Consider the following 12,430-nt stretch of genomic DNA (forward strand, 5'->3'; position numbering starts at 1 on the left):
CTGTTCCCAGGTTGGAATCAGTGGATGATCACTCTCTGCCACCTTGCCTCTTGGGTTCAATGGTTCTTCTGGGATTACAGGCACCCACCGCCATGCCTGGCTAATATTTGTATTTTTAGTAGAGACGAGGTTTCGCCATGTTGGTCAGGCTGGTCTTGAACTCCTGATCTCAGGTGATCCACCCACCTCGGCCACTCAAAGTGTTGGGATTACAGGCGTGAGCCACTGCACCCAGCCAGAACATGCTCTTTTTAAATGTAATAAGAAACATTTACAACCTATTCTCTCTTAAGCCTGCTACTTGGCGGCTTCATCTGCATAATAAAACCTTGATCTCCACAACCCAGACATTCCTTTCTATTGATTGTCTATTGAATTTCTATTAAATGTCTCCAGACATTCCTTTCTATTGATAACAACTCTTTCAACCAATTGTCAATCAGAAAATCTCTGAATCTGCCTATGACTTGGAAGCTGCCCCGCTTCCCTGTTTCCAATTTTCCCACCTTTCTGGACCTAGCCAATGTACACTTTACATGTATTGATTGATGCCTTATGTCTCCGTAAAATGTATAAAACCAAGTTGCGGCCTGGCACATGTTCTCAGGATCTCCTGAGGGCTGTGTCACAGGCCATAGGTCATTCATATTTGTCTTAGAATAAATCTTTTCAAATGTTTTACAGAGTTTGACTTTTTTTGTCAACATTAGGTATCTGACCATCAGTCTAGGGTGGCGCCCAGGAAACTGCATTTTTTAAGCCAATTCTTATTTTTAAAAATTTTTGTGGACACATAGTAGTTATATATATTTATGGGGTTCATGAAATATTTGATGCGAGCATACAATGAGTAATAATCACATCAGGGTAAATGACTTCAAGCATTTATTCTTTGTATTACAAACCAATTATACTCTTTCAGTTGTTTTGAAATATGCAATAAATTATTGTTGACTATAGTCATCCTCTTGTTCTAACAAACACTAGATCTTATTAATTCTATCTAAGTATATTTTTGTACCCATTAACCATCCCCACTTCCCCCGCTACTACTCTTCCCAGCCTCTAGTAATCATCATTCTAATCTCTATCTCCATGAGTTCAATTGTGGTAATATTTTTAGCTTCCACAAACAAGTGAGAATATGTAAAATTTGTGCCTGGCTTAATTCACCTATAATGACCTCCACTTCTATCCATGTTGTTGCAAATGACAGGATCTCATTCTTTTTATGACTGAAGAGCACTCCATTGTGTAAATGTACCACATTTTCTTTATCCATTCTTCTGCTGATGGACACTTAGGTTGCTTCCAAATCTTGGCTATTGTGAATAGTGCTGCAATAAACATGGGAGTGCAGATATCTCTTCGATGTACTGATTGCCTTTCTTTTTGATATATTCCTGGCAGTGGGATTACTGGATCATATGGTAGTTCTATTTTTAGTTTTTTGAGGAACCTCCAAATTGTTATCCATAGTAGTTATAATAGTTTACATTCCCACCAACAGTGTACAAGATTTTCCTTTTCTCCACATCCTTGCCAGCATTTGTTATTGCCTGTCTTTTGGATAAAAGCAATTTTAACTAGGGTAAGATCATATCTCATTGTAGGGTTTTTTTCAAACTTATATTTTATGTTCAGGCGTGCATGTACAGGTTTGTTATTTAGGTAAATTGCATGTCATGAGGGTTTAGTGTATAGATTATTTAGTCACTCAAGTAATAAGCATAGTACATGATAGGTAGTTTTTCAGTCCTCTCTCTTCTCCCATTCTTTATCCTCAAGTAGGCCCCAGTGTCTGTTGGTCCCCTCTTTGTGTCCATAATGTTCAGTTCCCACTTATAAGTGAGAACATGCAGTATTTGGTTTTCTCTTCCTGCATTAGTTTATTTAGGATAATGACCTCCAGTTCCATTCACGTTACTGCAAAGGACATGATATTCTTTTTTGTGGCTGCATAGTATTCCATGGTGTGTATGTACCACATTTTCCTTATCCCGTCATCTGTTGATGGGCATTTAGGTTGAGTCCATGTCTTTGCTATTGTGAATAGTGCTATGATGAACATACTTGTACATGTGTCTTTATGGCAGAATGATTTATATTCCTTTGGGTATGTACCCAATAATGGGATTGCTGGGTTGAATGGTACTTCTGTTTTAATTTCTTTGAGAAATTACCACATTGCTTTCCATAATGAATGACTGAACTAATTTACATTCTCACCAGCAGCTTATAAGTGTTCCCTTTTCTCTGTAACCTCACCAGCATCTGTTATTTTTGTTGACTTTTTAATAATGGTCATTCTGACTGGTATGATATGATATCTCATTGTGGTTTTGATTTGCATTTTTCTAATGATTAGTGATATTGAGTATTTTTTCATATTTTTTTTAGGGTATCTGAAGGAAGAAATTTCTTTTCTTTTTTTATTATTATACTTTAATTTCTTGGGTACATGTGCACAATGTGCAGGTTTGTTACATAGGTATACATGTGCCATGTTGGTTCATGTTTATTTTGGCACTATTTGCAATAGCACAGACTTGGAACCAACCCAATAGACTGGGTAAAGAAAACGTGGCACATATACACCATGGAATACAATGCATCCATAAAAAAGGATGAGTTGTGTTCTTTGCAGGGACATGGATGAAGCTGGAGACCATCATTTTCAGCAAAATATCACAAGGACAGAAAACCAAACACCACATATTTTTTCATATTCTTATTGGCCGCATGCATGTCTTCTTTTAAAAAGTGTCTGTTCATGTCCTTTGCTCACTTTTTAATGGAGTTTTTTGCTTTTTTGTTTGTTAATTTGCTGAAGTTTCTTATAGATTCTTAATATTAGACCTTTGGTTATGCATAGTTTGCAGATATTTTCTCCCATCTGTCAGTTGCCTGTTTACTCTTTTGATAGTTTCTTTTGCTATCAGAAGCTCTTTAGTTTAATTAGGTCCCATTTGTCAATTTTTGGTTTTGTTGCAATTGCTTTTGGTGTCTTCATCATGAAATCTTTGCTGGTTTCTATGTCGAGAATCATATTTCCTAGGTTATCCTCCAGGATTTTAATAGTTGTAGGCTTTACCATTTCATCCATCTTGAGTTGATTTCCATACACAATGTAAGGAAGGGGTCCAATTTCAATCTTCTATATATGGCTAGCCAGTTATCCTAGCATCCTTTATTGAACAGGGAATCATTTCCCCATTGCTTGTTTTTGTCAGCTTTGTTGAAGATCAGATGGTTGTAGGTGTGTGCCCTTATGTTTGGGCTCTCTATTCTGTTCCATTGGTCTATGTGTCTGTTTTTGTACCAGTACCATGCTATTTTGGTTACTGTAGCCTTGTAGTATAGTTCAAAGTCAGGTAACATGATGCCTCTAGCTTTGTTCTTTTTGCTTAGGATTGCTTTGGGTATTTGAGCACTTTTTGTTCTATAAGAATTTTAAAATAGGTTTTTCTAATTCTATGAAGACTGTCATTGGTAGCTTGTTAGGAATAGCATTGAATTTGTAAATTGCTTTGGGTAGTATGGCCATTTTAGCAATATTGATTCTGCCTATCCATGAGCATTTCCATTTGTTTGTGTCATCTCTGATTTCTTTGAACAATGTTTTGTAATTCTCATTGTAGAGATCTTTCACCTTCTGGGTTAGCTGTATTTCTAGGTATTTTATTCTTTTTGTGGCTATTGTGAATGGGATTGCCTTCCTGATTTGGCTCTCGACTTGGATTTTGTTAGTGTATAGGAATGCTACTCATTTTTGTATGTTGACTTTGTGTCCTGGAACTTTGCTGAAGCTGTTTATTAGACCTAGGAGCTTTTGGGTAGAGACATGGGGGTTTTCTAGGTATGCAATCAAATTGTCTGCAAAGATAGAGAGTTTGACTTCCTCTCTTCCTATCTAGGTGCCTTTTATTTCATTCTCTTGCCTGCTTGCTCATGCTAGCAGTACTCTGTTGAATAGGAGTGCTAAGAGTGGGCATCCTTGTCTTTTTCCAGTTCTCAAGGGGAAATATTTCAGCTTTCGCCCATTCAGTATGATGTTGGCCTTGGGTTTGTCATAGATGACTCTTATTATCTTGAGGTATGTTCCTTCAATATCTAGTTTGTTGAGGATTTTTAACATTAATGGATGTTGAATTTTATCAAAAGCCTTTTCTGTATCTATTGAGATGATCACGTGGTTTCAGTTTAAGTTCTGCTTATGTGGTGAATCACATTTATTGATTTGCTTATGTTGAACCAACAGAAACAAGAATTTTATAAAGGAATGGGAAATGAGAATTTTGCTGTGGGACATAAATTGGAAGCTCTAGCAGGTATGGCTCGCCTGACTACAAGAAGCCAGGGTAGGTGGGGTTGCCCACCCTGCCTGAATGTTTCCCAGGACAACAGGAGGCTGTGCTCTCTGGCTGAATTCAGACAGAAGTGGAACCACTGGGATGGAAGTGTGGGATGCAAGTGTTGCCTGCCTGGCTACCAGTGGCAGGGGTAGGTGTAGTCACCTGTCTTGCCCTCCAGGTGCTTCCTGGGACAACAGGAGGCTATGGCCACTGGCTGAGTTCAGACAGAGAAGTAGGACCACTAGGCTGGAAGCTGGCACCAAGCCCCATCCAGAAAGGGTTTGAGATGGGGCAATCTTACTGCTCCTAGGCACTGGGACTGCAGCCTTTATTGGGCTATGGCACCGGTGCTGGTCTTCTTGGGGGCATAAGGCTTGCAGAAGTCTCCTTGGACTAGAGAGTTTCCCTTCCAAATATCTGGGTGGCTCTCTGCCTCAGTCTAGAAGCACTGTGGTGGGGTCGGGGGTGGGCGGGGTTTCAGGGGGACTCTCCCTTTTCCAGTCTTGCACAGGTCCCTGTCCAGAGTGTGAATCCCCTAGGGGGTTCTCACTCACTCACCCTTTCCAGTATTGGAGAAGTTCTCCTGGATCCACGCTGAGCCCAGACAGGCTGGTATCTAGCTTCACCCCTTTCTGCTCTCTGTGATCCCCTTACACCTTGAAGGATCCCGAATCCCCGACATGATTTCTCAGATGATTGGACTGCAGGGTCAATGCTCACTAGCCCTTTTGTTTCCTTTCCGTGATAGCCTGGCACATGAGTTGCTTCTAGTCCACTATCTTAATTAACCCCGAGCTCAAAACTGCATTTTTTTTTTTTTATTTTACTTTAAGTTCTAGGGTACATGTGCACAACATGCAGGTTTGTTACATATGTATACATGTGCCATGTTGGTGTGCTGCACCCATTAACTCGTCATTTACATTAGATATATCTCCTAATGCTATCCCTCCTCCCTCCCCCCACCCCACGACAGGCCCCATTGTGTGATTTTCCCCATCCTGTGTCCATTTGTTCTTATTGTTCAATTCTGACTTATGAGTGAGAACATGTGGTGTTTGGTTTCCTGTCCTTGTGATAATTTGCTCAGAATGATGGTTTCCAGGTTCATCCATGTCCCTACAAAGGACATGAACTCATCCTTTTTTATGGCTGCATAGTATTCCATGGTGTATATGTGCCACATTTTCTTAATCCAGTCTATCATTGTTGGACATTTGGGTTGGTTCCAAGTCTTTGCTATTGTGAATAGTGCTGCAATAAACATACGTGTGCATGTGTCTTTATAGCAGCATGATTTATAATCCTTTGGGTATATACCCAGTAATGGGATGGCTGGGTCAAATGGGATTTCTAGTTCTAGATCCTTGAGGAATCACCACACTGTCTTCCACAATGGTTGAACTAGTTTACAGTCCCACCAACAGTGTAAAAGTGTTCCCATTTCCCCACATCCTCTCCAGCACCTGTTGTTTCCTGACTTTTTAATGATGGCCATTCTAACTGGTGTGAGATGGCATCTCATTGTGGTTTTGATTTGCATCTCTCTGATGGCCAGTGATAATGAGCACTTTTTCATGTGTCTGTTGGCTGCATAAATGTCTTTGAGAAGTGTCCCTTCATATCCTTTGCCCACTTTTTGATGGGGTTGTTTGATTTTTTCTTGTAAATTGGTTTAAGTTCTTTGTAGATTCTGGATATTAGTCCTTTGTCAGATGGGTAGATTGTAAAAATTTTCTCCCATTCTGTAGGTTGCCTGTTCACTCTGATGGTAATTTCTTTTGCTGTGCAGAAGCTCTTTAGTTTAATGAGATCCCATTTGTCAATTTTGGCTTTTGTTGCCCTTGCTTTTGGTGTTTTAGTCATGAAGTCCTTGCCCATGCCTATGTCCTGAATGGTATTGCCTAGGTTTTCTTCTAGGGTTTTTATGGTTTTAGGTCTAACATTTAAGTCTTTACTCCATCTTGAATCAATTTTTGTATAAGGTATAAGGAAGGGATCCAATTTCAGCTTTCTCCATATGGCTAGCCAGTTTTCCCAGCACCATTTATTAAATAGGGAATCCTTTCCCCATTGCTTGTTTTTGTCAGGTTTGTCAAAGGTCAGATGGTTGTAGATGTGTGGTATTATTTCTGAGGGCTCTGTTCTGTTCCATTGGTCTATGTCTCTGTTTTGGTACCAGTACCGTGCTGTTTTGGTTACTATAGCCTTGTAGTATAATTTGAAGTTAGGTAGCATGATGCCTCCAGCTTTGTTCTTTTGGCTTGGGATTGTCTTGGCAATGTGGGCTCTTTTTTGGTTCCATATGAACTTTAAAGTAGTTTTTTCCAATTCTGTGAAGAGTCTTTGGTAGTTTGATGGGGATGGCATGAATCTATAAATTACCGTGGGCAGTATGGCCATTTTCACCATACTGATTCTTCCTATCCATGAGCATGGAATGTTCTTCCATTTGTTTGTGTCCTCTTTCATTTCATTGAGCAGCGGTTTGTAGTTCTCCTTGAAGAGGTCCTTTACATCCCTTGTAAGTTGAATTCCTGGGTATTTTATTCTCTTTGAAGCAATTGTGAATGGGAGTTCACTCATGATTTGGCTCTCTGTTTGTCTGTTATTGGTGTATAGGAATGCTTGTGATTTTTGCACATTGATTTTGTATCCTGAGACTTTGCTGAAGTTGCTTATCAGCTTAAGGAGCTTTTGGGCTGAGACGATGGGGTTTTCTAAATACACAATGATGTCATCTGCAAACAGGGACAATTTGACTTCCTCTTTTCCTAATTGAATACCCTTTCTTTCTTTCTCCTGCCTGATTGCCCTGGCCAGAACTTCCAACACTGTTTTGAATAGGAGTGGTGAGAGAGGACATCCCTGTCTTGTGCCAGTTTTCAAAGGGAATGCTTCCAGTTTTTGCCCATTGAGTATGATATTGGCTGTGGGTTTGCCATAAATAGCTCTTATTATTTTGAGATATGTCCCATCAATACCTAGTTTATTGAGAGTTTGTAGCATGAAGCACTGTTGAATTTTGTCAAAGGCCTTTTCTGCATCTATTGAGATAATCATGTGGTTTTTGTCTTTGGTTCTGTTTTTATGCTGGATTACATTTATTAATTTGCATATGTTGAACCAGCCTTGCATCCCAGGGATGAAGCCAACTTGATCATGGTGGATAAGCTTTTTGATGTGCTGCTGGATTCAGTTTGCCAGTATTTTATTGAGGATTTTTGCATTGCATCAATGTTCATCAGGGGTATTGGCCTGAAATTCTCTTTTTTTGTTGTGTCTCTGCCAGGCTTTGGTATCAGGATGATGCTGGCCTCATAAAATGAGTTAGGGAGGATTCTCTCTTTTTCTATTGATTGGAATAGTTTCAGAAGGAATGGTACCTGCTCCTCTTTGTACCTCTGGTAGAATTCAGCTGTGAATCCATCTGGTCCTGGACTTTTTTTGGTTGGTAGGCTATTAATTATTGCTTCAATTTCAGAGCCTGTTATTGGTCTATTCGGGAATTCAACTTCTTCCTGGTTTAGTCTTGGGAGGGTGTATGTGTCCATGAATTTATCCATTTCTTCTAGATTTTCTAGTTTATTTGCATAGCGATGTTTATAGTATTCTCTGATGGTAGTTTGTATTTCTGTGGGATCGGTGGTGATATCCCCTTTATAATTTTTAATTGCGTCTGTTTGATTCTTCTCTCTTTTCTTCTTTATTAGTCTTGCTAGTGGTCTATCAATAATGTTGATCCTTTCAAAAAATCAGCTCCTGGATTCATTGATTTTTTGAAGGTTTTTTTGTGCCTCTATCTCCTTCAGTTCTGCTCTGATCTTAGTTATTTCTTGCCTTCTGCTAGCTTTTGAATGTGTTTGCTCTTCCTTGTCTAGTTCTTTTAATTGTGATATTAGGTGTCAATTTTAGATCTTTTCTACTTTCTCTTGTGGGCATTTAGTGCTATAAATTTCCCTCTACACACTGCTTTAAATATGTCCCAGAGATTCTGGTGTGTTGTGTCTTTGTTCTCACTGGTTTCAAAGAACATCTTTATTTCTGCCTTCATTTCGTTGTGTACCCAGTAGTCATTCAGGAGCAGGTTGTTCAGTTTCCATGTAGTTGAGCAGTTTTGAATGAGTTGTTTAATCCTGAGTTCTAGTTTGATTGCACTGTGGTCTGAGAGACAGTTTGTTATAATTTCTGTTCTTTTACATTTGCTGAGGAGTGCTTTACTTCCAACTATGTGGTCAGTTTTGGAATAAGTGCAATGTGGTGCTGAGGAGAATGTATATTCTGTTGATTTGGGGTGGTGAGTTCTGTAGATGTCTATTAGGTCTGCTTGGTGCAGAGCTGAGTTCATTTCCTGGATATCCTTGTTAACTTTCTGTCTTGTTGATCTGTCTAATGTTGACAGCGGGGTGTTAAAGTCTCCCATTATTATTGTTTGGGAGTCTATGTCTCTTTGTAGGTCTCTAAGGACTTGCTTTATGAATCTGGGTGCCCCTGTGTTGGGTGCATATATATTTAGGCTAGTTAGCTCTTCTTGTTGAATTGATGCCTTTACCATTATGTAATGGCCTTCTTTGTCTCTTTTGATCTTTGTTGGTTTAAAGTCTGTTTTATCAGATACTAGGATTGCAACCCTGCTTTTTTTATTTTCCATTTGCTTGGTAGATCTTCCTCCATCCCTTTGTTTTTAGCCTATGTGTGTCTCTGTACATGAGATGGGTTTCCTGAATACAGCACACTGATGGGTCTTGAATCTTTATCCAATTTGCCAGTCTTTGTCTTTCAATTGGAGCATTTAGCCCATTTACATTTAAGGTGAATATTGTTATGTGTGAATTTGATCCTGTCCTTATGATGTTAGCTGGTTATTTTGCTCGTTAGTTGATGCCGTTTCTTCCTAGCCTCGATGGTCTTTACACTTTGGCATGTTTTTGCAGTGGCTGGTACAAGTTGTTCCTTTCCATGTTTAGTGCTTCCTTCAGGAGCTCTTGTAAGGCAGGCCTGGTGGTGACAAAATCTCTCAGCCTTTGCTTGTCTGTAAAGGATTTTACTTCTCCTTCACTTATGAAGCTTAGTTTGGCTGGATATGAAATTCTGGGTTGAAAATTCTTTTCTTTAAGAATGTTGAATATTGGCCCCCACTCTCTTCTGGCTTGTAGAGTTTCTGCTGAGAGATCTGCTGTTAGTCTGATGGGCTTCCCTTTGTGGGTAACCTGACCCTTCTCTCTGGCTGCCCTTAACATTTTTTCCTTCATTTCAACTTTGGTGAATCTGATAATTATGTGTCTTGGAATTGCTCTTCTCAAGGAATATCTTTGTGGTGTTCTCCGTATTTCCTGAATTTGAATGTTGGTCTGCCTTGCTAGATTGGGGAAGTTCTCCTGGATAATATCCTGCAGAGTGTTTTCCAACTTGGTTCCATTCTCCCTGTCACTTTCAGGTACACCAATCAGATGTATATTTGGTCTTTTCACGTAGTCCCATGTTTCTTGGAGACTTTGTTTGTTTCTTTTTACTCTTTTTTCTCTAAACTTCTCTTCTTGCTTCATTTCATTCATTTGATCTTCAGTCACTAATACCCTTCCTTCCAGTGGATGAATCGGCTACTGAAGCTTGTGCATGCATCATGTAGTTCTCATGCCATGGTTTTCAGCTCCATCAGGTCATTTAAGTTCTTCTCTACGCTCTTTATTCTAGTTAGCCATTTGTCTAATCTTTTTTCAAGGTTTTTGGCTTCTTTGCCATGGGTTCAAGCATCCTCCCTTAGCTCGAAGAAGTTTGTTATTACCTATCATCTGCAGCCTTCTTCTCTCAACTCGTCAAAGTCATTCTCCATCCAACTTTGTTCCATTGCTGGCAAGCATCTGCATTCCTTTGGAGGAGAAGAGGTGCTCTGATTTTTAGAATTTGCAGCTTTTCTGCTCTGGTTTCTCCCCATCTTTGTGGTTTTATCTACCTTTGGTCTTTGATGATGGTGACGTACAGATGGGGTTTTGGTTTGTATGTCTTTTCTGTTTTTTAGTTTTCCTTCTAACAGTCAGGACCCTCAGCTGCAGGTCTGTTGGAGTTTGCTGGAGGTCCACTCCAGACCCTGTTTGCCTGTGTATCACCAGTGGAGGCTGCAGAAAGGCAAATGTTGCTGCCTGATCCTTCTTCTGGAAGCTTCATCTCAGAGGGGCACTCTGCCATATGAGGTGTCAGTCAGCCCCTACTGGGCGGTGCCTCCCAGTTAGGCTACTCAGGGAGGAGTAACAGACTAACTCCCAGTTGAAGAGGCAGTCTGTCCATTCTCAGCTCTCAAACTCTGTGCTGGGAGAACCACTACTCTCTTCAAAGCTGTCAGACAGGGACGTTTAAGTCTACAGAAGTTTTTGCTGCCTTTTGTTCAGCTATGCCCTGCCCCCAGAGGTGGAGACTATAGAGGCAGGCAGGCCTCCTTGAGCTGTGGTGGGCTCCACCCAGTTCGAGCTTCCCAGCCAGTTTGTTTACCTACTGAAGCCTCAGCAATGGCAGGCACCCTTCCCCCAGCCTTGCTGCCGTCCTGCAGTTGGATCTCAGACTGCTGTGCTAGCAGTGAGCAAGGCTCCGTGGGCATGGGACCCTCCGAGCCAGGAGCGGGATATAATCTCCTGGTGTGCTGTTTGCTAAGACTGTTGGTAAAGCGCAGTATTAGGGTGGTAGTGTCCCAATTTTCCAAGTACCGTCTGTCATGGCTTCCCTTGGCTAGGAAAGGGAATTCCCTGACTCCTTGCCCTTCCCGGGTGATGCGATGCCCCGCCCTGCTTTGGCCCACACTCTGTGGGCTGCACCCACTGTCTGACAAGCCCCAGTGAGATGAACCCAGTACCTCAGTTGGAAATGCAGAAATTACTATCTTCTGCATCACTCACGCTGGGAGCTATAGACTGGAGCTGTTCCTATTCGGCCATCTTGGAACCTCCTCTGAAACTGCATTTTTAATAATGGCTCTAGGAGATTCTGATGTAGGGGTTTCTGGGACCCAGTTATATGAAAGACTTCCAAAATGTTTTGTAAAAAAAAAATAGTAGTTTTGTCCAGTAAATTGTCCCCCAGAAGTAAATTTAGACCTGGAGACCTAGATTTAATTCTCTCTGTTTACTTTACTAGTTCTCAAATTTTCCAGGGGCCAAATCATTGAGCCAGAATTTCCTTTTTGCCTCACACTAAACATACGAAGTCAGGCCCTGGAGGAATCTCTGAGCTGTTCAGCTCTCCAAGCTCTGGATAATAATTTAGTTTACCCAGCAGTAAAATGAGCAAAAGCAATACACATATTATTTATGTGTATTTAATGTGTTTAATGGATGGATTAGATATTTATGAAGGAATTGTTAGCTAGAAGCATTTCCTCCATCCTGTAGCTGCACAAAGCAGAGACTCTTGTGTAGCAAAATTGACATGACATATGGTGTTTCCAACAACAGAGTCTCATGAGATACTTCGAGTTCAGAGGTTGTTATAGTCTATGAAAGTAACCTGCAACTTGGAAATGTCTAATTCTGATTGGTTGTTTAACTTAACAATTTGTTATCTTGGTGATAATAAAGTGACATATCTCTATAAAAGGTACATATATTTGTGATATCATAAATGGTATAAATACCATCCTTATACCCAGTTAGGAGGTGCCTTTGGTCCCATGCTTTAGAGGGTCCCATATATCACAGATACAAACATGTAAAATTTTAAAAGAACAAATAGCACCTCTGTTACTCAGAATCCAGTGCTTAATTCTGATAGAATTGGACTTGAAACCCTAAACATCCAGCCCAGGGAAAAGTTGCCTATCTTCCCTTCTTTGCTCACAATGAATGGAGATTATATCATGCATATTTGTGCATTGTGAGGGAGCTGATTTTTAGAGACAGATTCTGCTTTGGAGTTCAGAGAGGATTGTAGCAATAAAGATCAGAGAAAAGGCAAATTCAGCAAACTGCTCAAAGCCTGTCTTTCACCAGAATGCAATAGATTCTTATGTAATGAAGAATTATTTTTCCAGTACAGTAGCACCTATTGTCCGTTTTCTTGCTTTTCTTTTTGTTCTAATTCCTGGCTCA

General features: G+C 40.3%; 1 protein-coding gene across 3 annotated transcripts in view; it reads left to right on the plus strand.

Annotated features, from left to right (window-relative positions):
• LIPA (lipase A, lysosomal acid type) overlaps positions 1 to 12,430 on the plus strand; it is a 216,059-nt gene that overhangs the window by 87,231 nt on the left and 116,398 nt on the right. The window lies entirely within an intron of this gene.

Source organism: Hylobates moloch, unplaced genomic scaffold (genome assembly GCF_009828535.3).
Source record: "Hylobates moloch isolate HMO894 unplaced genomic scaffold, HMol_V3 SCAFFOLD_3, whole genome shotgun sequence".
Taxonomy (NCBI): domain Eukaryota; kingdom Metazoa; phylum Chordata; class Mammalia; order Primates; family Hylobatidae; genus Hylobates; species Hylobates moloch.